Source organism: Schistocerca gregaria, chromosome 1 (genome assembly GCF_023897955.1).
Source record: "Schistocerca gregaria isolate iqSchGreg1 chromosome 1, iqSchGreg1.2, whole genome shotgun sequence".
Lineage (NCBI taxonomy): Eukaryota > Metazoa > Arthropoda > Insecta > Orthoptera > Acrididae > Schistocerca > Schistocerca gregaria.
In genome coordinates this window covers 990523947-990546360 of record NC_064920.1, presented here as the reverse complement: position 1 = coordinate 990546360, position 22414 = coordinate 990523947, and the positions used below count along the sequence as shown (strand labels likewise).

The following is a 22414-nucleotide window of genomic DNA, read 5'->3' as shown; positions in this document are numbered from 1 at the left end:
GGTCTCCACAGTACATCGATGTTGTCGCCAGTGGTCGGCGGAAGGTGCACGTGCCCGTCGACCTGGGACCGGACCGCAGCGACGCACGGATGCACGCCAACACCGTAGGATCCTACGCAGTGCCGTAGGGGACCGCACCGCCACTTCCCAGCAAATTAGGGACACTGTTGCTCCTGGGGTATCGGCGAGGACCATTCGCAACCGTCTCCATGAAGCTGGGCTACGGTCCCGCACACCGTTAGGCCGTCTTCCGCTCACGCCCCAACATCGTGCAGCCCGCCTCCAGTGGTGTCGCGATAGGCGTGAATGGAGGGACGAATGGAGACGTGTCGTCTTCAGCGATGAGAGTCGCTTCTGCCTTGGTGCCAATGATGGTCGTATGCGTGTTTGGCGCCGTGCAGGTGAGCGCCACAATCAGGACTGCATACGACCGAGGCACACAGGGCCAACACCCGGCGTAATGGTGTGGGGAGCGATCTCCTACACTGGCCGTACACCTCTGGTGATCGTCGAGGGGACACTGAATAGTTGCACGGTACATCCAAACCGTCATCGAACCCATCGTTCTACCATTGCTAGACCGGCAAGGGAACTTGCCGTTCCAACAGGACAATGCACGTCCGCATGTATCCAGTGCCACCCAACGTGCTCTAGAAGGTGTAAGTCAACTACAATGGCCAGCAAGATCTCCGGATCTGTCCCCTCATTGAGCATGTTTGGGACTGGATGAAGCGTCGTATCACGCGGTCTGCACGTCCAGCACGAACGCTGGTCCAACTGAGGCGCCAGGTGGAAAAGGCATGGCAAGCCGTTCCACAGGACTATATCCAGCGTCTCTACGATCGTCTCCATGGGAGAATAGCAGCCTGCATTGCTGCACAAGGTGGATATACACTGTACTAGTGCCGACATTGTGCATGCTCTGTTGCCTGTGTCTATGTGCCTGTGGTTCTGTCAGTGTGATCATGTGATGTATCTGACCCCAGGAATGTGTCAATAAAGTTTCCCCTTCCTGAGACAATGAATTCTCGGTGTTCTTATTTCAATTTCCAGGAGTGTAGATAAGAAAGAGCAAAGGGCCTATAACAATACCTTGGGGAACGCCAGACATCACTTCTGTTTTACTCGATGACTTTCCGTCAGTTACTACGAACTGTGTGACCTCTCTGACAGGAAATAACAAATCCAGTCACATAACTGAGAAGATATTCCATAAGGACGCAATTTCACTACGAGCCTTCCGGAAATCCAGAAATGCGGAATCGAACTGAAATCCCTTGCCAATGTGAATAAAGAGCTAGTTGTGTTTCACAGGAACGATGTTTTCTAAACCCATGTGGACTGTGTGTCAATAGACAGTTTTCTTCGAGGTAATTCATAATGTTTGATGTTCTAAAATCCTGCTACATATCGACGTTAATGATATCGACCTGTAATTTAGTTGATTACTCCTACTATCTTTCTTGAGTATTGGTGTGATCTGTGCTACTTTCCAGTATTTGGGTACGGATCTTTCGTCGAGCGAACGGTTGTATATGATTGTTAAGTATGGAGCTAATGCATCAGCATACTCCGAAAGAAACCAAATTGGCACACAGTCTGGATCAGAAGACTTGCTTTTATTAAGTGATTTAAGTTGCTTCATTACTCCGAGGATATTTACTTCTACGTTACTCATGTTGGCAGCTATTCTTGATTCGAATTCTGGAATATTTACTTCGTCTTCTTGTGTTTAGTAACTCTGCGTTGGCAGCGCTGTCTTCGATAGTATTTCCATTGCTATCGCGCAGAAAAGGCATTGATTGTTTCTTGCCGCTAACATACTTAACATGCGACCGGAATCTCTTTAGATTTTCTGCAAGGTTTCGAGACGACGTTTAGTTGTGGTAACTGTTATAGGCATCTCGCATTGAAGTCCGCGCTTCGAACCTATGTAAAAGATCGCCAATCTTGGGGATTTTGCGTCTGTTTAAATTTGGCGTGTTTGTTTCGCTATTTCTGCAACATTGCTCTAACCCGTTTTGTGTACCAAGGAGAATCAGCTCCGTCGTTTGTTAATTTATTTGGTATAAATCTCTCAATTTTGCCGATAATATTTCTTTGAATTTAAGCCACATCTGGTCTACACTTATATTATTAATTTGGAATGAGTGGAGATTGTCTCTCAGGAAGCCGCCAAGTGAATTTTTATCTGCTTTTTGAATAGGCATATTTTTCGCTTATTTTTCTATGATTTTGGGGTTACAATATTTACTCTCGCTATGACAACCCTATGTTCACTGATCCCTGAATCGGTTTTGATGCTCGTTATTAACTCAGGATTATTTGTTGCTAAGAGGTCAAGTGTGTTTTCACACAAATGGAGAAGACGTGAGAGTTCACATTAGAGACAGCCCAGTATCAGGTAACTGTTTCGCATCCAAGGACGCAGTATCGTACAGCCATAAGTAGCAACTTAACAGACATTTACCTGACGACACATTGTCGACGACAAGACGTCGCATTATTATTTGTACTGGGCTGGTTCGGGAGATGTACACTGCATCGGCCGAGTCTCACCAGCATCTCACATCAAAAGCAACTTGCTTGTGCAGCAAGCGTGCCGACTAACCAAGCGACTAGTCTGCTGGTTTTACAAGTGAAGTGCGCTTGTGTGTGTGTGTGTGTGTGTGTGTGTGTGTGTGTGTGTGTGTGTGTGTGTGTGTGTGAGACAGGGGGTGGGGGTTGATTTCAATCTATAACACTGGAGATTCGTTTGCCATGTGGTCTAATAAATGTGGAAGGCAGTTGTAAACGTTGTATACCGTGAGACAAATATACGAAGTAACAATTTGACTCCGTGGTACCTGTGGAGGGACTTTGCTTTTGTAATCTCCATCGGAAGAAGTTGATTTTCCAAATGACGTCATCTTTCAACATGGCAATTCAGCTAGCAGTCGCTTACGTTCTGGGGAGGAGCAGTTCAGAAGGCACAGCACTGGCTGCCATTGACTTCAATGGCTCCCAGTCTCGTCAAATAATACACCCATTCAGCAGGAATGATTTTTCCTGAACCGTATACATTACGTCATTTGAAGCATCTCCCATCTTCATACTGCCGAAGGCTGCCGCGCTGCGTACATCATGTCTACAGGGATGAAAAAGTAGTTCCTGTGGAGAAGGACGAAACTTACGTTGTTGAACGTACCACCCCAGTGATTATCTAAATGAAGACATTTAAAAAAAAACACGGAATATCATAAATTGCGATGGGTGAAAGCGGACTTTAAAACTCTGTTTGCTCTTAATGTGGAACCTGCCAAAACATCATTAAAATGTTCGGAACAGTGCCAATCTTGGGTAAGAATTGGAAATCACGTCTGATTCATGTAGCTTCCAAGAAGACATTTAGTACATTGTGCTGTGTGAGGTGTTACTGTGATTTCATAATAAAGGTATTTCCACTAGAGACCGAACATTTCTATAGAAACAGAATTTATGCAACAAATCTTTGTTGCTTAATCAGTTAATTAGGACCACGTAGATAATACGCCCGCTTCCGTAGCTGAGTGGTCAGCAAGATGGCTGCCATGAGGAAGGCCGTGTTCGATGCCCGGATACTAACAAGTATTTTTCCTTGATGGGAGGACTGATACGGAGTGCATTCAGCCTCGTGATGCCAACTGAGGAGCAACTTGACCGAGTAGCAGTGGCTCCAGGGTCTGGAAGTCGGTGTGCCGTCACTTGCCCCTCCATACCGCACCCGCACGACGCTGCAAGGTAGAGGGTGACACGGTGGCCGGTCGACACCCCATGGGCCTTCTTTCACCTTCTGTTCCGCTGTAGCTTCCTCATAATGATATGTCGATATTCGTTATGCAGAATGGCCAAACACCATGTATGAAATGTATCCCTCATCATCTATTTTGAGATGGGACATGCTTCGATTTCTATTAAGTGATATCCAAAGAGTGAGAATTCGATAATTTGCGCATCGGAGTTATACGGCAGATCGAAACGGACGTGATGATTAGGCGACATTTTAAATGTAATGACACACGACCACACAAGAGGGTAAATCCGCTTTTCGAATGCTTACTACGTAGTACATTCAGACTAGACGCTAACGAAACATCGAGCAAGCAGAAACGTAGGAGGGAGAGGAGGACGATTTTAGAGCCGTTGACATTACACAGGTTTTGCTACCTCTGTGTCGTTAAAAGCCGAGTGGATGGGTAAATCTCAAGTCATAATCGTCGACGGCAAGCAAAACAGCTGTGAAACGAGTTCTGCTGAAGATAGTACGGCGCAAACGGGAAACTAGAGGAAAACAGCGGAAGCAATAAAGATAAGAGCAGGCTGGCCTCCGGATCCTGCACCTAGGCGCCCCAGGGGCAGTCGGTTCAAACTGTGTGACGCAGCGCAGCGCAGCGCCGAGGTGTCTGAAAGCAGGCAGTGTTCCTACGGCCACGGTCGCTTATAGACGTCCCGCCGTAACAGGTGATAAATAGCGCGCCCTTGTAGACAGCGCGACAACACTTCTGCCTTACGTTTCCGCCTCCACAACACACTGACAATGCGAGAGCCACTAGAGAACACCCAATTTAACAGCTTCCCAAAAGTTCCCGAAATTTTATGTTACGAAAACACTGATATACCGGTAGGTGCCTGCCCATATATCCTTCTTGATTCACTGCAGCGAGCTGAGTGGTTTGGTTGGTTGTTGGTCATCGTATTTCCATTGTCATGTTTCCGTGAGTTTACGCTTTTTTTTCTGAAAGAGAAGTGCCTCTGTAGAAATAAGTTTTTAATTTTATAAACTAGGTTGACCGCTGCAGAAAAGCGCCAGTTGTTCAAGCAAGTTCATAGAGACAACACTTTAGGTCAGACACGAACTTAGGACTCGTATAAGAGTTGTAAAAAGGGGCGAACATCGATTGATGACGTACTCCGTTACGCTCGGCAGCAAACTGGCACCACATGAGAGAAAATTCAGAAAGTGAGGAATCTGATTCTGTAAGATTGTAAGAGAGATCATCCGAGACCTCTGCAAACATTAAGTACATGTGAACGTACTCTGCCATCAGAAGAACTGAAGGTGAGATAGATTGGAGTGAACTTTGTGCCATTACTGCTTCGACTTGATCAGAAACAACGTGAGCGACGACCCAAAGAAAGCTGGGATTATGGCTATGACTCTGAAACTAAGCAGCAATCGTGGCGATGGATGAGTTCTTCACCTCGGAAAAAAAGACTCTACACGTCAAAAGTAACATAGATTTCGTCTCTCCTGAACGGAGCTCAAAAAAAAGAGTTCCACCGCGATGGTCTAAGACGTTTGAGGAGAACGTGAAAAGAAAACGATTACGACATCATTTGCGACTAAAAACAAGATGCTTCTTTTGCCCTCTTCCTATTCTCCAAGATGAAAACTTTGGCTGAACTGACATGATACGCAACATGGATGGGATGCATCTATGAAGTATTTCCGAGCTCCGGTCATTCATCAGTTTACACAGGCATCGGGATTACTGCTCCGAAAATATTACCACCTGATGTCGACAGACAAGTACTCTTTTTCGACTAGGTAATAGATGAATGCGCATATAGAAGGGATGACCATTAACCGTAATTTGGGGGCCGGCCGTTGTCGCCGAGCGGTTCTAGGCGCTTCAGTCCGGAACCGCGAGACTGCTACGGTCGCAGGTTCGAATCCTGCCTCGGGCATGGATGTGTGTGATGTCCTTAGATTAATTAGGTTTAAGTAGTTCTAATTTCTAGGGGACTGATGACCTCAGAAGTCCCATAGTGCCCAGAGCCATTTTTTCGTAACCTGAGGAGCCACAATGTATGAAACTGATTCGAAGACAGCCACATTGTTTAAATGCTAATAGTTATCATTAATGAAGGTCCCTCTTACCTAATTAATGAAGAATTTTTCAAACACCACTAACCAACATGTCACTGCAAAGCAAGAATTAAAATATTATCTTTCTGAAGGGCTGGTTCGAGTACTAACTTTTGATGTCTGCTGTTTGAAAGCTGGGTTATAATTTGTGAGCGCAATTCCCACAATTTATTTCAAAGTCTTGTGTTAGTTTAGATAGACATTTAGATTTAATGATCTTGTACTTGAGTAAAATGGTTCACAGCATTAGTGATCCCGAGAACTGAGATCACCCTCTTCGCCCACTTCTGTAGTTAGTGGGTTTCCGATTAGAAGGCTGTAATCATGGTCTTGGTAGATGAGTAAAGCTATCCGGCTATAAACAGTTCTTTATATGCATAATTCATACTTTCGTGGCGTGGACTGGGTATTTTTCTACACAAGGCAGGTAAAAGTGTCTACTATGACGGGCTGTTCGGAGAGTCTTTAGGTGATGTGGACATTATGATAGTATTGCACTGGAATAGTCTACTATGGTAGGCGGGTGAACCACATCAGCCAGTAAAAAAGGAATCGTTATAAGGTCAGTTGTCCGTCTGCCTGTCTATCCGACTGTTAAGACCCCTTTTTAACACGAATGGATACAGGTATCAAGCTGAAATTCATGCCAAATACCAAGTTCTACGGTCCCTTGGCGGTGTAGGATTTTAAGCTTCTAAGTCAATGCAATCAGAAGATACGGACATATGTATCGGGCCCGATGGTCTAACGAAGGCGGCACAGTAGCTCAGCGTGTGATATCGATGGAAGTATTCAACGATGAACTTGAAACTGGATCATGCGACGTCCACCCAGACCAAATGACGAGAACGCTAGCGGAGAAAATGGAGGGGAAAAAGCGGCATAGCGCGTACCTGGCAACCGAAAGAACGCGGGATCAAATCTCGGTTGAACTACGGATTTTGCAGCCTTGGTTTTAATCAAAGTCTTCTCCTCTCAACGATGTGATGATTTGCCAGAAACAACACGTGGTTCGAATTCCACGTTAAACTTTAGGTCTCCTTTCCCCGTTAGATAGCTGGAGTAAGTTAATAACACGGAAGTTGCCCAAGTAGCGTCCAATAAAAAGCCGATAAAGAGTTGCACCAGGCCATTGAGCCAAACGAAATTATTATCAAAATTACCTGAACGCTAATTAAGTTTATAGGGAATCCTCAGACCGCCAGTCCTACTCGCAATTGTCTGTTGCTTTATTTTATGCCACTGTCATCTACACAATCTTTTCTTACATGGTAAAAAAACACCGATAAAACACCTCCAAAACAGCATTTCGTTTTATGACCGCCAAACTCCCGCTATAGGTGTATCAAGATAAAATTACAAGTAGGACAGGGACTCGAACAAGTATCCCTAGCTATCGTTGGCAAAGAGCCAGAAAATGCAGGATACATGCACGCCCAATTGGACCGGCGCAGCACAGCCTCTCTGAAGCTTGGAAGGTACGGTAAAGACAAGTAGAGAAAGGGTACATTTCGAGAAGCGTACACAGGCAGTGCAAATGAAAACAGATCGCCTGCGGGAAGCAAGGATCCGGAATAGATTCCCAGTGCGGCATACCATTTTATTACAACGACGTTTCTCGCGACGGCATCGTTGTACGAGGGTCAGTCAAAAAGTAATGCCTCCTTTTTTTTTCTACGTTTAATTGTCAGGAAATTTAAATGCAATTACATAGGTTGAAAACCACAACATTGAGCATCATTTTGTCATTTTTCAATGTAATCTCCGCCCATCTCTACAGTTTTGGTCCATCTTTGAATAAGGGCATGTATCCCAGCACGGTAAAAATCACAGCTCTGCTTCCTAAGCCATTGACGCACGGATGTTTTGACGGCCTCCTCATCTTCAAAATGAATCCCACGATGAGCTTCTGTTAGTGGCCCGAACAGATGGAAGTCTGATGGTGCCAGGTCAGGGCTGTATGGGGGATGAGGCAAAACTTCCCATCCAATTTTGACAATCTCGTCAGAGGTGTGACGACTGGTGTGTGGTCTTGCATTTTTCATACAAAAGAAGAACATCTGCCATTGATTTTGTTGGGCGAACTCGCTGAAGACGTGCTTTAAGTTTTTTGAGGGTTGTGACGTATTGAACAGAATTTATTGTGCATCCCTGCTCCAAAAAATCAACCAGAATCACACCCTCTGTATCCCAGAAAACTGTTGCCATAACTTTCCCTGCCGATCGCACAGTTTTGAATTTTTTCTTCCTCGGCGAGGTTGTGTGACGCCACTACATTGACTGCCTCTTTGATTCGGGTTCAAAAAAATGCACCCATGTTTCGTCCCCGGTCACAATTTTTTTCAGAAACTCATCTCCCTCCAAACGCAAGCGCTGCAAGTGTTGGGAGGCTATTGTTTTCCTTGCCTCTTTATTCTGATCGGTTAACATTCTTGGAACCCACCGTGCACAAACTTTTGAGTACCCCAATTGTTTAATAATCGTGATCACACTGCCTTTACTAAGAGAAATAATGCGACACACTTCATCTGCAGTCACCCGACGGTCACCACGAATGATGTCATCAACTTGCTGAATGTTGTGAGAAGTCACTGCACTCACCGGCCTGCCGCTCCGCTTTTCGTCAGTCAACGGTGTTTGCCCTTCAGCTTCCTTACAACGACGAACCCATCGTCTAACAGTGCTGACATCCATTGTCACAACACCATACACCTTCTTCAGTCTTTCATGAATGCGTATGGGCGTTTCACCTTCTGCATTCAAGAATTCAATCACACAACGCTGTCTCAAACGAACATCGATGTCGGCCATCTTACAAACTTCTGCTGTGCTGCCACCTGTTGACACAGAAAGTTACTACTGCAGTGGATTGCAGAAGAAGGTTTGAGGAATGGCGCCAAATTCAAATTTTTCACTTAACTTAATTTTTTTAAGTAGAAAAAAAATGGGAGGCATTACTTTTTGACCGACCCTCGTACTTGTATAAGGCGTTCTCGCTTTTCTTACCGCTGTGTAAAAGTCTAAGAAGGTAAAGGAGATGCTGTGTCTAGTTAAGGGCAGTCTCAAGGCGCCTATAATTTTAAAGATTACGTCTGAGTGCGGAGGGAACTACATCGATCAGTCCAACCGTACCATTTAGACCGTTGTTGCGGAACATCAACGGGGCATCAAAATCTCTCGATGGTAAGAAGATACAGAGACCGACCGACAGCGGAGTCTCATGGAGACGAGCCCCATGAAGGTTCAAGGCCTGGGATATGCTAAGTCTCTTTCCTTTTGTCGAAGAATTAGGGGTTTGAATGAGGGAACTGAGCTTATGAAGATACTGTGGTACAAGTGCTAAATGGTTCAGCGGAGTCTGAGGAGGAAAAGCAGAACATCCGCTGCTATGAGGAAAAATCGATTTTAAAGAGTTCGAACCTTTTTGATGTAAAGTAGCCGACCTAATGTCAAAATTTACGATCCATATGTGCTGACAGGAAGCAAGAGCGTTTTAAAGAATGGAGTTTTCATCCTGAGGGAGCATGCATAGTTCTTAGAGCAATCCAGAAACTTTGTTGCAGACGTGCTCTTTTCCACAATGTTAGACGGGAGTCGAGGATGATGCCTAGGTATTTTATACTTGTCTTCCACGATATGTCACGTCCATTCGCCAACAGTCTGAGATGGTTGAGTATGCGCTTGAAAGCGAAGAGAATAGCTCGTGTTTTAGCTACGTTGTACAAAAATGTAACCAGTGATGGCATTCGTTAAGGTACTCCTGCAGCTTCCGTGCAGCGTACGTTTGGTGGAGCTTGTCCTGTAAATCTCAGTGCCATCGGCAAAGGTAAACAAATAACAACGTAGCTGATTCGGAATGTCGTTCGTGTAGATGAAATACAGAGTTGGCCCAGAACGGAGCCTTGAGGGACTCAGGCAGCTTGTGTACGCAGCTGGCTATCACAGCACTGAACAGTGACGTAAAAGTGCCTGTTGCAGGGAAATGGAATTTTGATGAAGTGCACTATCATGACGGAGAAGTTTATAGATAAGTCCCCAAATTCAAACCTTCTCGAAAGCTTTTTCCATACAAACAAATACGGCACTAGTACTGTGCCTGATTTGGCGTGCAGCACAAACATGCTCGACCAGAAAAAGGTTCAAATAGCTCTGAGCACTATGGGACATACATCTACATCTACGTGATTACTGTGCTATTCACGATAAAGTGCCTGGCAGAGGGTTCAATGAACCACCTTCATGCTGTCTTTCTACCGTTCCACTCTCGAACGGCACGCGGGTAAAACGAGCACTTAAATTTGTCCGTGCGAGCTCTGATTTCTCTTATTTTATCTTGATGATCATTTCTCACTATGTAGGTAGGTGCCAACAGAATGTTTTCGCAATCGGAGGAGAAAACTGGTGATTGAAATTTCATGAGAAGATCCCGTCGCAACGAAAAACGCCTTTGGTTTAATGATTGCCACTCCATTTCACTTATCATGTCTGTGACACTATCTCGCCTATATATCATAACATCTGAGGTCACCATGCCCGAGGCAGGATTCAAACCTGAGACCGTAGCGGTCACGCGGTTCCAGACTGAAGCGCCTAGATCCGCTCGGTCACAGCGGCCGGCATGCGCGACCAGTCGCAGAGTTTTGTGAGTGGTGATTTGGTAGTTGAAGAGGCCTAATTGCTGAGAGAGAATAATATTCCTGGCTGTAAGAAATTCTTGGACGATCGGCAGAATGATGCGTTCGAGGATTTTACGTGGACAGTACTAAAGGGAAAAGTCCTTCCGAGCTTAGGCAAAGTGATAACCTTTGCTAACTTCCAGGGGCGTGGGTAGCAGAACATATCGGGGAAGGAATTCTAGATGGTGGTGAGGTACGCAACACCAGTAGGTGGTGGGTGTTTGGGGGTGAGGTGGGAAGGTGATTTCGTCTGGCTCATGAGCTTTTTTGTTATGAAGTCTCTGACGTATCCGCACACTATCTCGGAATAATGTGAGGACAGTCAGTCGTAATGGGTGCACACAATCTGCGGGCTATCCTTCTGATCATAATTTATTCATGGTTTTGCTTTACTGGTCGCCGGGAGTAGAGGTATTAAATTGAAGTTTAAAAGTGTCAGCCATGGCTTCTACTTTTCGCTGGGGATCATAAACAAGTCCATTTCGTCCATGAAAAGGTTTGATGGTAGAAGAATGATGTTTCTCGATCTGATGATCCTCCAAAACCTGTTCTGCCTATGCTCAGCTGAAGGTATGCCTTTCAGCACTAGAATCTAAGTTACCGCAGCTGCTCTTTGATTTGCCGTCTGTAACTGACCTGGTGGCCGTCTTCCGCATTGCGGTAATTCTGCCAGCGTCTGTGGCAAAGCCGTTTTCCTGAAAGAAGATCCTGGATGTCGTGAGGAAGTAAACATCTGCTGGTGTGATCTTGCTCCTTTGTTACCCTCTGTAATGTTGTCCGTCAAGGAAGTAATGGTTTGGTTGATTAATGGCTGCCATAGAAGGTGAGTTAGGTACTGATGAAATGTGGGTGATAACGAAAGTCTTGAAACCTTCCAGTTGGTGTGGGTAGTCCTGACGGTGTGCCCGATGCCCTGTCGGCGGGCATTGCCTAGCAACGTAAGGAGGTCTGGATTATGATCCGAGTACAATTCATTAATTACTGATAATTCATACTGCCATATGATGTTTTTAACGATAAATATGTCAAGTACATCAGGGCGGAAGAGACGGTTGCAACGGAAATGAGTCGACGTGGCCGGAACAGCAATTGTGACACTCCGCGATGCCTGAAAAAAGGTCTAGAGGATCTGACCATTTCTGTTTGTAGCCTAACAACGTCAGTAGGCGTGTTTAGAACTTAGGTCTTTGCCGAGGAGTATGATGTAAGCAGGGCGGAAGCCACAGCGATCGAATTGCAAATCCAAGCAAATCAGTGACACACAGCTGCCTAAAATCTGCCTGCAGATCTGGAGTTAGCCGAATTGTTTGTGTACCTTTGAGAGTGGCGGTGTAACCAGCGCGTCACTGATATGGTCCCTGGGAACATGACGTAATGATGACTTACGTCGACCAATCAAGTGCCAATGGGCTATAAAAGGCCTTACAACAGCAGCCGCGACAGTCAGTTGCTGCAGACGAATACAATAGAGATGATCACCGAAAGAAGTTTTTAGACAGATGTGAAGTGGCAAGAAAACAGAGAATGTTTTAAAAATACGATTTCATTGCTATAAACAGTCATCGCATCGCTTTGGCCGCTAAAGAGGAGGTAGATGTAATTTCGCATCTGCCTGGAAGCCACATAGCACTAAGCAACCGAGGCTTACTTGGTTCACTTAACGACCTCTGCTTGCTGCGGCGGCATGAAGAGACACGTCACCTACAGTGCGTGCGCGGACACAGCAGTTTCCCGGCCTGGCGCTGCCGCGGTATTACGTTACACAGAGTGTATCCGTAATTGCGAGGCGGTAGCGGCTGGAGGCTTGAGGTAGCGAGTACCAAGTTCTGCTGAGACACAACAACGAAGAACAACAGAGACCAAACTGCATTCCATGTGTGCACTAAAAACTAGGACATACAGCAATCTGCCGGTTATTAGGGCGTAGGGCGTTGGTTACACGGTGTGCAGATTATCCTTGCTTAGATCGGAGATAAAAAAAAAAGTAAAAATCAAAGTCTGCAGTATTTCGTTACAACCAGTTTCCCCCCGATTCTTTAAAGAAGTGAACTCCTTTGCATAAAACACCTTCAGACGTCTGAATTCTTCACAAATGAGCTAATGTGTTGAATATTTGTGCCGGCCAGGGTGGCCGAGCGGTTCTAGGCGCTGCAGTCCGGAATCGCGCGACCGCTACAGTCGCAGGTTCGAATCCTGCCTCGGGTATGGATGTGTGTGATGCCCTTAGGTTAGTTAGGTTTAAGTAGTTCTAAGTTCTAGGGGGCTGCTGACCTCAGAAGTTAAGTCGCATAGTGCTCAGAGGCATTTGAACCTTTTCTTTTTCTTTTTTTTTGAACATTTGTCGTTAAAAGCATACAACCGAGAAAGATAATTAGCAAAGGTTTGAAATTATGTTTAAAGTTTGTTGGAAGTCGCTAAGTGCTTTCACACTATGAGTATTGTGGTATCAACGTTCGATATCACACTTGTTAGGGGTTGCAGTTATCTACCGCGGCCCGTATTAATATAGTTGGACCCGCTAGCGCCGCTCCGCGGCTTGTCTCAAGTTTCTAGCGAGCTCTCGTCCGCTCTTGCCCGGGACGTCGAGTAGTAAAGTAGCATAGCCTTCAGCTGATACGAAGCAACCTCTAACAAGGCGCTTAGTAACGTATGGCCTAAGTGAGGCTCAATAGCTATCTGATTATAATTATATGTGTGCAGCCAAGAAGAATCCTGCACAACCAGTTAAGTACAACATATATTATTTTTTACCAACGACTTCTAATTATTTTAGTCGCTGCAGATCCACACCATGCAGCCAGCACCTTCTCGACGTCACTAGCAAAGCTGCTGTGATTTATATGTTTCTATTTAGCATTGGCCACCAGTCAGTATTGGCGACGACTCGTTCGTCCTCATCATAACAAGTATAGTCTAGGCAATTTGCACTCCATTCTAAGCAAAAGCTAGTTTTTTACGCGCGTCAATGTTTACGACGTCGCGAGCTATGTGGCTAAGAGTCATATAATTGAAGTACTTACAGTGGTAAATGTGGATAGGGCCTGCAAATGAGTTGCGAATATAGTAACAAAGAATTATTAAACTAAACTGTCATGCCTAACGCCCAAGTTTTACTGCTAAGACAGCAAAATGTAGTAAGCGATAAACTTTTTTTCTTTCCATTTTGTAGGGAGTATCGACAAGAAAAAGGTTCGTAAGTGCTTCAAATTGTGTGTGAAGTTCGTTGGAAGTCGCTAAGTGCTTTCACTCTCAAATATTGGATGAATATGCTCGGGACAATTTGCGCGTAGTGAGCTACATTGCCACAAGAAAACTCCACAGTTTCTAACCCTGTTACTTGTGTTACTGTATAAAACATTTAACATATGGTTGTGCCTCTTAATGAGTAGATTATGACACGATTTTAAATTAGATCAATAATTATATGAAATTGTTGCTCTTGGAAGCCGTTAGACAGGCAACCTGCAACTAGAACCGTGGGCCATGGACCGGGTTAGTCCGTTAGTAATATAGATTAGAACGAGAATTTTCATTTAGAAGACAATGTTACAAATGTGACTCGTATTTTACCGCCAGAAAAGGATGCAGGCCCCAATCCCGCATACGGGCATTCCTGGAAGGTTAGTGAATAAGTTCGTAGCGTTTTTCCATGCGTTTACAAAGCACAACAAATACCCATAAAAGAGACCTTTAGTCATCAATAATATATTCTCCTTCACTATTTACAACAGTCCGCCAACGATGGAGTCATGTCCGAAGCATATTTTCATCTGGAAAGGAAGTTCTTACAAGGTTGTTACAGAGAAAGCGGAAAAGGTAAAAATTTGAGGGCGCAAGACCAGGAAATAAGAAGGGTGTGAAATGACTTCCCAATCCAACTCTCGTACGGTGTTTTTCTGTCAGCCTAGCAGAATGTGGGCGGGCGTTATTGCGAAGAAGCATCACTTTACGCAGTCTTCCTGGTCGTTGTTCTTGGTTTGCGTTTGCAAGATGTCTCAGTTGTTGACAATAAATGTCAGCAGTGATCGTTAACCTCGGACGAGCATTTCATAGTACACCACGCCGTCGTTGTTTCACCTGATGAGTAACATTATCTTTTGTGGATGCACGCAGGTCTTTGTATGGGCTCATTCATTCCTTTCTTTTCCTTGTGTTAGCATAAAGACAGCATCTCTCGTCCCCAGTAATGATACAGGATTGGAAAGACCGGTGTTGTTCACGAGCCAACTAATGACGAGCAAGAAGGGTTGCCTGTACGCTGATTTTAGTGATTTTAGCTTGGCGCATGCGCATGCGATACCCATACACCCGATTGCATGCATGATGGTCGAATGATACCAGTTCATCATATCTGTCAGTTATCGACCACAAGGACGTGGATCACTGTGGATTAATGCGTTTAAACGCTCTTCATCAAACCGCGTAGGTCTTCCTGAATACGGAGAGTCACTAATATCAAAACGATCCTCCTTAAAACGAGAAAACCGTTTTCTTGCTTTGCTCCGTCGAATGGCATTATCTCCATATACGGCCAGAATGTTTCTGGCTGCCTCCGCTGCTATCACCCCACTGTCGAACTCTCAAACAGAAGAATATGTCAGAAACGTCGCGATTTCTCCACTTCGCACTGCATTTTCTAGCCTCCACAGCTCCAATGACTTTCTCCAAATCACGAAATGTAAACTAAAATAACAACAGTGAACTACAAATAAAATATGACAGTCGAAGAATAAACCGATAGCAATCGGAATACCAATAATAGAACAAAAACGCTACGAACTTAAGCACCAACCTTATATTTTTTTCGATGTTTCCCATTTCATTCTGAGGCAGATTCCTCTTGTAACAGTCTCTTACAACAGCCGATTACTTGTCTAATTAATTTACCCCTCTCCCTAGGAGCTAAAAGGTCTACGCCTTTCCGTAGGAGCTAAGAATTAATAATATCCATCTGACTAAAGGCAGACAGCAAAAGAAAATGATTTACGTTTCCTTTCAGGACTTTTCCCTTCAGAAATCGTATTTTATGTCGATATGCAATGAAAATATACTGTTAAATATAGCCAGGGAGAATCTATTTCTGATCGTTGTTTTCTAGATCCCAAAAATTCCGTAGCTTCTAAAATGGTCACTGAAACTGAGTGTTAGCCCTTATGATATTTCTTGTTGTTGAACTCACGGGCAGTTTATATGTGATAGGAAGACGACAGAAGGTTAACGCAAGCGAGTTGTTTTAACGATCAAAACGGAATAAAAACTTGTAGGAATGTCATACAAGGGCGAATCTGCAGTGAAACTTTCTCATAATTGTGGGCTATGCACACAAACAATGAGAGATTTTATAAGCGTACCGTTGAGTGATGCTTTATTAATCAGAACTTCCGCTCAATGATCTAATGGTACACTTCTTTTGCTGGTAACGTTTAGGAAGCGGGCGATGAAAGGACAACTGAAGTATTACTTAATACTGAAATTATTTCTCACCTAAAAACCAATTTAGCTGCTGTTAGTTTTAGCAGCATCCCTTATGCCACAATACGGTGTTAATCAGTTCACACTGAAACCTTAATCCCTTGCGAAAGCGGTGGGGGTAATTAGCCCGAATATATTATCGAGTACAGCCGCCCCAACAACGACAGACTCCAGTCATATCCGCTACCACAGGACAACGCCAAGCGAGCGCACGAAGCAATAATCACTATGTAAGAAAGCACCGTCAGCGGACAAAGATTACTCTAAGGTACTGGGCACGGCTAAATCTGCGGTTCCTGCAGTAATATAACATTTGCTCTGGACTCATGCTAATCACTAAGTTTTGAAAAAACTGTCACAAACTTGCTACGTTACCTTACGGTTACTGCTTGTGTAGTTGTTCTTCCTAATAGCATCCAAACGAGCGAACCAGTTGCGCCTTTACTTGCGGTTACTCGTACTTAAGTACTTGGGCTGTGCACGGCGCTGTTTAAAAAGAATGGCTGGATGTAGCCATGAGGTCGATCCGTGCACGTCTTCTTTCATGCCCCGCAGCTAAATCGCTGCAAATAATAACCCGTAGCTTGTGATCCTGCAGTCAAATAGTCTAAGCATTGGCTAGAATTGGAAGTAATGTATTACCCAGAAATATAAAATAAAAGATAAATGATTAATTTAATAAAGGGTGTACACGCGCACAAGAAAAACACGTGCTCGGATTTCTCGGTTAAAAATACGCTTTCTTCTCGATGAAAATGCACTGTTTACTGAGTGAAAATAGACTACACACTGGGTGAAAGCACTTTTTTCCGGGATAAGTGACAATGACGGAGATGCAAAACATATCAATCCTTTGAAAGGTAAACGCTTCATACACCGGCGTAGAAACAACACGCACTCGTAGCAAAAAGCTTCACATTTTGGAAAGATCTTTAATGCGCAGCAACACATACACTGCATACTATCGCATTACAAAAGCATAAATACGAATTTACCAAATAAATCACCGTAGTTTCCGAACACAAAACACCAAAATATAAGAAGTTGCTATGAACATGCTACGACACGGAAACAGAGACCATTGTGTCGCTCGGAGAGGCCTGGAGTGAACTTCGAATTTGGGAAAATATGGAGGGATAACATGTATTCTTGCTTTGCGAAATACGACTACTAGATGATATAGTATTTTTCATCAAGTAATACTGATCGGCAATTCTTTTTTTTCCCTTCGAGAGTGTGGTTAGGCAGGATCTTAAGAGTACAGCAGCTGAATATTTCTGGCAATCACGATCGTAAATTTCACTGCTGAGCACCGAAAATTTTGTGGGTTACCTAACTGAATACATGTTCCGTAGAAAACTTCGACTTCCCACAGAAAAGCCGATTAGGTGTGAAATTGCTCAAGAACTCATCTTGCACTTTTTTTGAAGGGCAATTACACTAATTGCCACAGTTATTGCAAAATTTGTTATCTATGCAACAAGTACAATAAATATGAAAAACTAACTTTGAAGTTTGGCCTTTTTTAGCGTGTGTTACCCTTTATGATATATCAAACACGAAAGTGCTAATAAAATTTTAAATTACGACATAAATGGCTGGTCCTCTGGGACTGAATTTTATAAGTGGCTTGTACTGACAGCTTTATGTTCTGAACGAGTGTCAAACGCTGCGTGATTTCGTAAATTCATCGCACTTTCTCACACGTAACATAAATCGCTTTGGGTAAGTGGAAGTTCAGTTTGAAAGTAATGCTTCTCAAAACACCTTTCGCAATATTTTGCCGCGACCTATTAGAAATGTAAACAGTTGTTACATCACACTCACCGAAAGCAGTTTGTTGTTACAAAGTATGGCATGGTCTTCGTCCTAAATCCTTTGACACATGTTGCTATCGGCAGACGCTTGTATGTGCACTGTGTTCCATTGTTGTGAACACACAATTTTCTTTTTGCAACTAACGTTTTATTTTGGTGTTATCACTTTTATCTTTTTTGCTGCAGTATTATTCTGCAGTAGCGGGTTAAAGTCGAATTTTTAGTTAGAGTTTCAGTTCTTAACAGTCAAAATTACAGACGTTTACCTGACAACTAAAATAATGAAAAATTCCCGAATTTTTATCCGATTTCCCGCTTGACCCAGTGATAAATAACAAGAGTCCTATTCTAACATCTGCAATTAAGATAGTGCACAGTGGATTATGTTGAATAATATTTATTCACGAAAATACATCTCAAACAACTGGGAAGTGGTCCTACGACACTCAATTAAAACACAAAGAAAAATATCGTTATCAAATGTAGTAAAATTACGTCGAGGGCGTTGTGAGAATGGTAGCAAAATCTCCAAACTAAACAGTCATCAAAGATTCGTGAAAACTATATCCATTTCGTGATCACAATATACTAACGATTCACTAGCTCAAAACAGTTTAGAGTCCGACATGATGATTAGCAAATTAGTACACATGATACGAAGAACAGTAACTCATACTCGCTCTATCCTCAGTTCCGTAAAACAAGCGGAATGAATTAGAGTCCTGCACTGTAGCACCTTCAGATCTCTCGAAATACAACGTCCCTAGAGAAATTAAAGTATAGTAGCAGCCATCCACCGCCCAGAATCAAAAGACCGAATCACGCATGTTACTTCAGGCAGGTCTGCCTTCTTCAACATCAGGTCTCCAGAATCGCTCCCTTGTGCTCTTCACTCGAAAAGTCCTGGTCACCTCCTGACTTTCGTAGTTTTCCGCTACTGTCTACTTTTCCATTTACTAAGGCCATACCCACCAAAATACATCGTTCTTAAACTCTACAGACATGATTCGACTCAAGTGGACCACTTTCCAGACTGAACTAATACATTACAACAATATTTACATAAATAAATATCATAAAAATTAGTTATACTCAGATCATTTAAAATTATTATAAATAAAGGTTTGTACATACATAAGCCTACCACCACGAACCATGGACCTTGCCGTTGGTGGGGAGGCTTGCGTGTCTCAGCGATACAGATGGCCGTACCGTAGGTGCAACCACAACGGAGGGGTATCTATTGAGAGGTCAGACAAACGTGTGGTTCCTGAAGAGGGGCAGCAGCCTTTTCAGTAGTTGCAGGGGCAACAGTCTGGATGATTGACTGATCTGGCCTTGCAATACTAAGCAAAACGGCCTTGCTGTGCTGGTACTGCGAACGGCTGCAAGTAAGGGGAAACTACAGCCGTAATTTTTCCCGAGGGCATGCAGCTTTACTGTATGATTAAATGATGATGGCGTCTTCTTGGGTAAAATATTCCGGAGGTAAAACAGTCCCCCATTCGGATCTCCTGGCGCGGACTACTCAAGAGGACGTCGTTATCTGGAGAAAGAAAACTGGCGTTCTACGGATCGGAGCGAGGAACGTCAGATCTCTTAATCGGGCAGGTAGGTTAGAAAATTTAAAAATGGAAATGGATAGGTTAAAGTTAGATATAGTGAGAAATAGTGAAATTCGGTGGCAGGAGGAACAAGACTTTTGGCCAAGTGAATACAGGGTTATAAATACAAAATCAAATAGGGGTAATGCAAGAATAGGTTTAATAATGAATAAAACAATAGGAATGCGGGTAAGCTACTACCAACAGCATAGTGAACGCATTATTGTGGCCAAGATAGACACGAAGCCCATGCCTACTACAGTAGTACAAATTTATATGTCAACTAGCTCTACAAGTGATGAAGAAATTGATGAAATGTATGATGAGATAAAAGAAATTATTCAGGTAGTGAAAGGAGACGAAAATTTAATAGTCATGGGTGACTGGAATTCGAGAGCAGGAAAAGGGAGAGAAAGAAACATAGTGGGTGAATATGGATTGGGGAGACAAATGAAAGAGGAAGCCGTCTGGTAGAATTTTGCACAGAGCATAACTTAATCATAGCTAACACTTGGGTCAAGAATCATAAAAGAAGGTTGTATACATGGAAGAATCCTGGAGATACTGACAGGTTTCAGATAGATTATATAATGGTAAGACAGAGATTTAGGAACCAGGTTTTAAATTGTAAGACATTTCCAGGGGCAGATGTGGACTCTATTGGTTATGAACTGTAGATTAGAACTAAAGAAGTTTAAGGAAATGGGACCTGGATAAACTGACTAAACGAGAGGTTGTACAGAGTTTCAGGGAGAGCATAAGGGAACAATTGACAGGAACGGGGGAAAGAAATACAGTAGAAGAAGAATGGGTAGCTTTGAGGGATGAAGTAGTGAAGGCAGCAGAGGATCAAGTAGGTAAAAAGACAAGGTCTAGTAGAAATCAGTGGGTAACAGGAGAGATATTGAATACATTTGATGAAAGGACAAAACAAAAATGCAGTAAATGAAGCACGCAAAAAGGAATACAAACGTCTCAAAAATGAGATCGACAGGAAGTGCAAGCAGGCTAAGCAGGGATGGCTAGAGGACAAATGTAAGGTTGTAGAGGCTTATCTCACTAGGGGTAAGATATATACTGCCTACAGCAAAATTAAAGAGACCTTTGGAGAAAAGAGAGCCACCTGTATGAATGCCAAGAGCTCAGATGGAAACCCAGTTCTAAGCAAAGAACGGAAAGCAGAAAGGTGGAAGGAGTATATAGAGGGTCTATAAAAGGGCGATGTACTTGAGGACAATATTATGGAAATGGAAGAGGATGTAGATGAAGATGAAATGGGAGATACGATACTGCGTGAAGAGTTTGACAGAGCACTGAAAGACCTGAGTCGAAACAAGGCCCCGGGAGTATACAACATTCCATTGGAACTACTGACGGCCTTGGGAGAGCCAACCCGACAAAACTCTACCACCTGCTGAGCAAGATGCGTGAGACAGGGGAAATACCCTCAGACGTCAAAAAGAATATAATAATTCCAATCCCAAAGAAAGCAGGTGTTGACAGATATGAAAATTACCGAACTATCAGTTTAATAAGTCACAGCTGCAAAATACTACCACTAATTCTTTACAGACGAATGGAAAAACTGGTAGAAGCCGACCTCGGCGAAGATCAGTTTGGATTCCGCAGAAATGTTGGAACACGTGAGGCAATACCGACCATACGACTTATCTTAGAAAATAGATTAAGGATAGGCAAACGTACATTTCTAGCATTTGTGGACTTAGAGAAAGCTTTTGACAATGTTGACTGGAATACTCTCTTTCACATTCTAAAGGTGGTAGGGGTAAAATACAGGCAGCGAATGGCTATTTACAACTTGTACAGAAACCAGATGGCAGTTATAAGAGTCGAGGGGCATGAAAGGGAAGCAGCGGTTGGGAAGGGAGCGAGACAGGGTTGTAGCCTGTCCCCGATGTTATTCAATTTGTATGTTGAACAAGCAGTAAAGGAAACAAAAGAAAAATTCGGAGTAGGTATTAAAGTCCATGGAGAAGAAATAAAAACTTTGAGGTTCGCCGATGACATCGTAATTCTGTCAGAGACAGCAAAGGGCTTGGAAGAGCAGTTGAACGGAATGGACAGTGTCTTGAAAGGAGGATATAAGATGAACATCATCAAAAGCAAAACGAGGACAATGGAATGTAGTCGAATTAAGTCGGGTGATGCTGAGGGAATTAGATTAGGAAATGAGACATTTAAAGTAGTAAAGGAGTTTTGCTATTTGGGGAGCAAAATAACTGACGATGGTCGAAGTAGAGAGGACATAGAATGTAGACTGGCAATGGTAAGGAAAGCGTTTCTGAAGAACAGAAATTTGTTAACATCGCATATAGATTTAAGTGTCAGGAAGTCATTTCTGAAAGTATTTGTATGGAGTGTAGCCATGTATGGAAGTGAAACATGGACGATAAATAGTTTGGACAAGAAGGGAATAGAAGCTTTCGAAATGTGGTGCTACAGAAGATTGCTGAAGATTAGATGGGTAGATCACATAACTAATGAGGAGGTATTGAACAGAATTGGGGAGAAGAGGAGTTTGTGGCACAACTTGACAAGAAGAAGGGACCGGTGGGTAGGACATGTTCTGAGGCATCAAGGGATCACAAATTTAGCATTGGAGGCCATCGTGGAGGGTAAAAATCGTAGAGGGAGACCAAGAGATGAATGCACTAAGCAGGTTCAGAAGGATGTAGGTTGCAGTAAGTACTGGGAGATGAAGAAGCTTGCACAGGACAGAGTAGCATGGAGAGCTGCATCAAACCAGTCTCAGGACTGAAGACAACAACAACAACACATAAATAAGCAAGTATTCTTGTGCAAGTGTACTCAAGTTCAATGACAACGAACTGCATATATTTAAGTAATTATTTACGCCTTCTCGAGAGAAGCGTCTTTTGGTTCTCTTTTCAACTGTTGGGTGTGCTAATACAATGACACTGACCTCTCTTAAATCAG

General features: G+C 43.4%; 1 protein-coding gene across 6 annotated transcripts in view; it reads right to left on the bottom strand.

The window, feature by feature from the left end:
- The window catches only part of LOC126278139 (uncharacterized), a 219808-nt gene that overhangs the window by 184058 nt on the left and 13336 nt on the right, over positions 1 to 22414 (bottom strand). For 2 of the 6 annotated variants that reach the window (XR_007550662.1, XR_007550657.1), the window contains exon 2: positions 16411 to 16598. The exons of the other annotated variants lie outside the window; for them this stretch is intronic. The gene's annotated coding sequence lies outside the window, so the exon portion shown is untranslated. The remainder of the gene's footprint in view (positions 1 to 16410; positions 16599 to 22414) is intronic. 6 annotated transcript variants of the gene reach the window in all.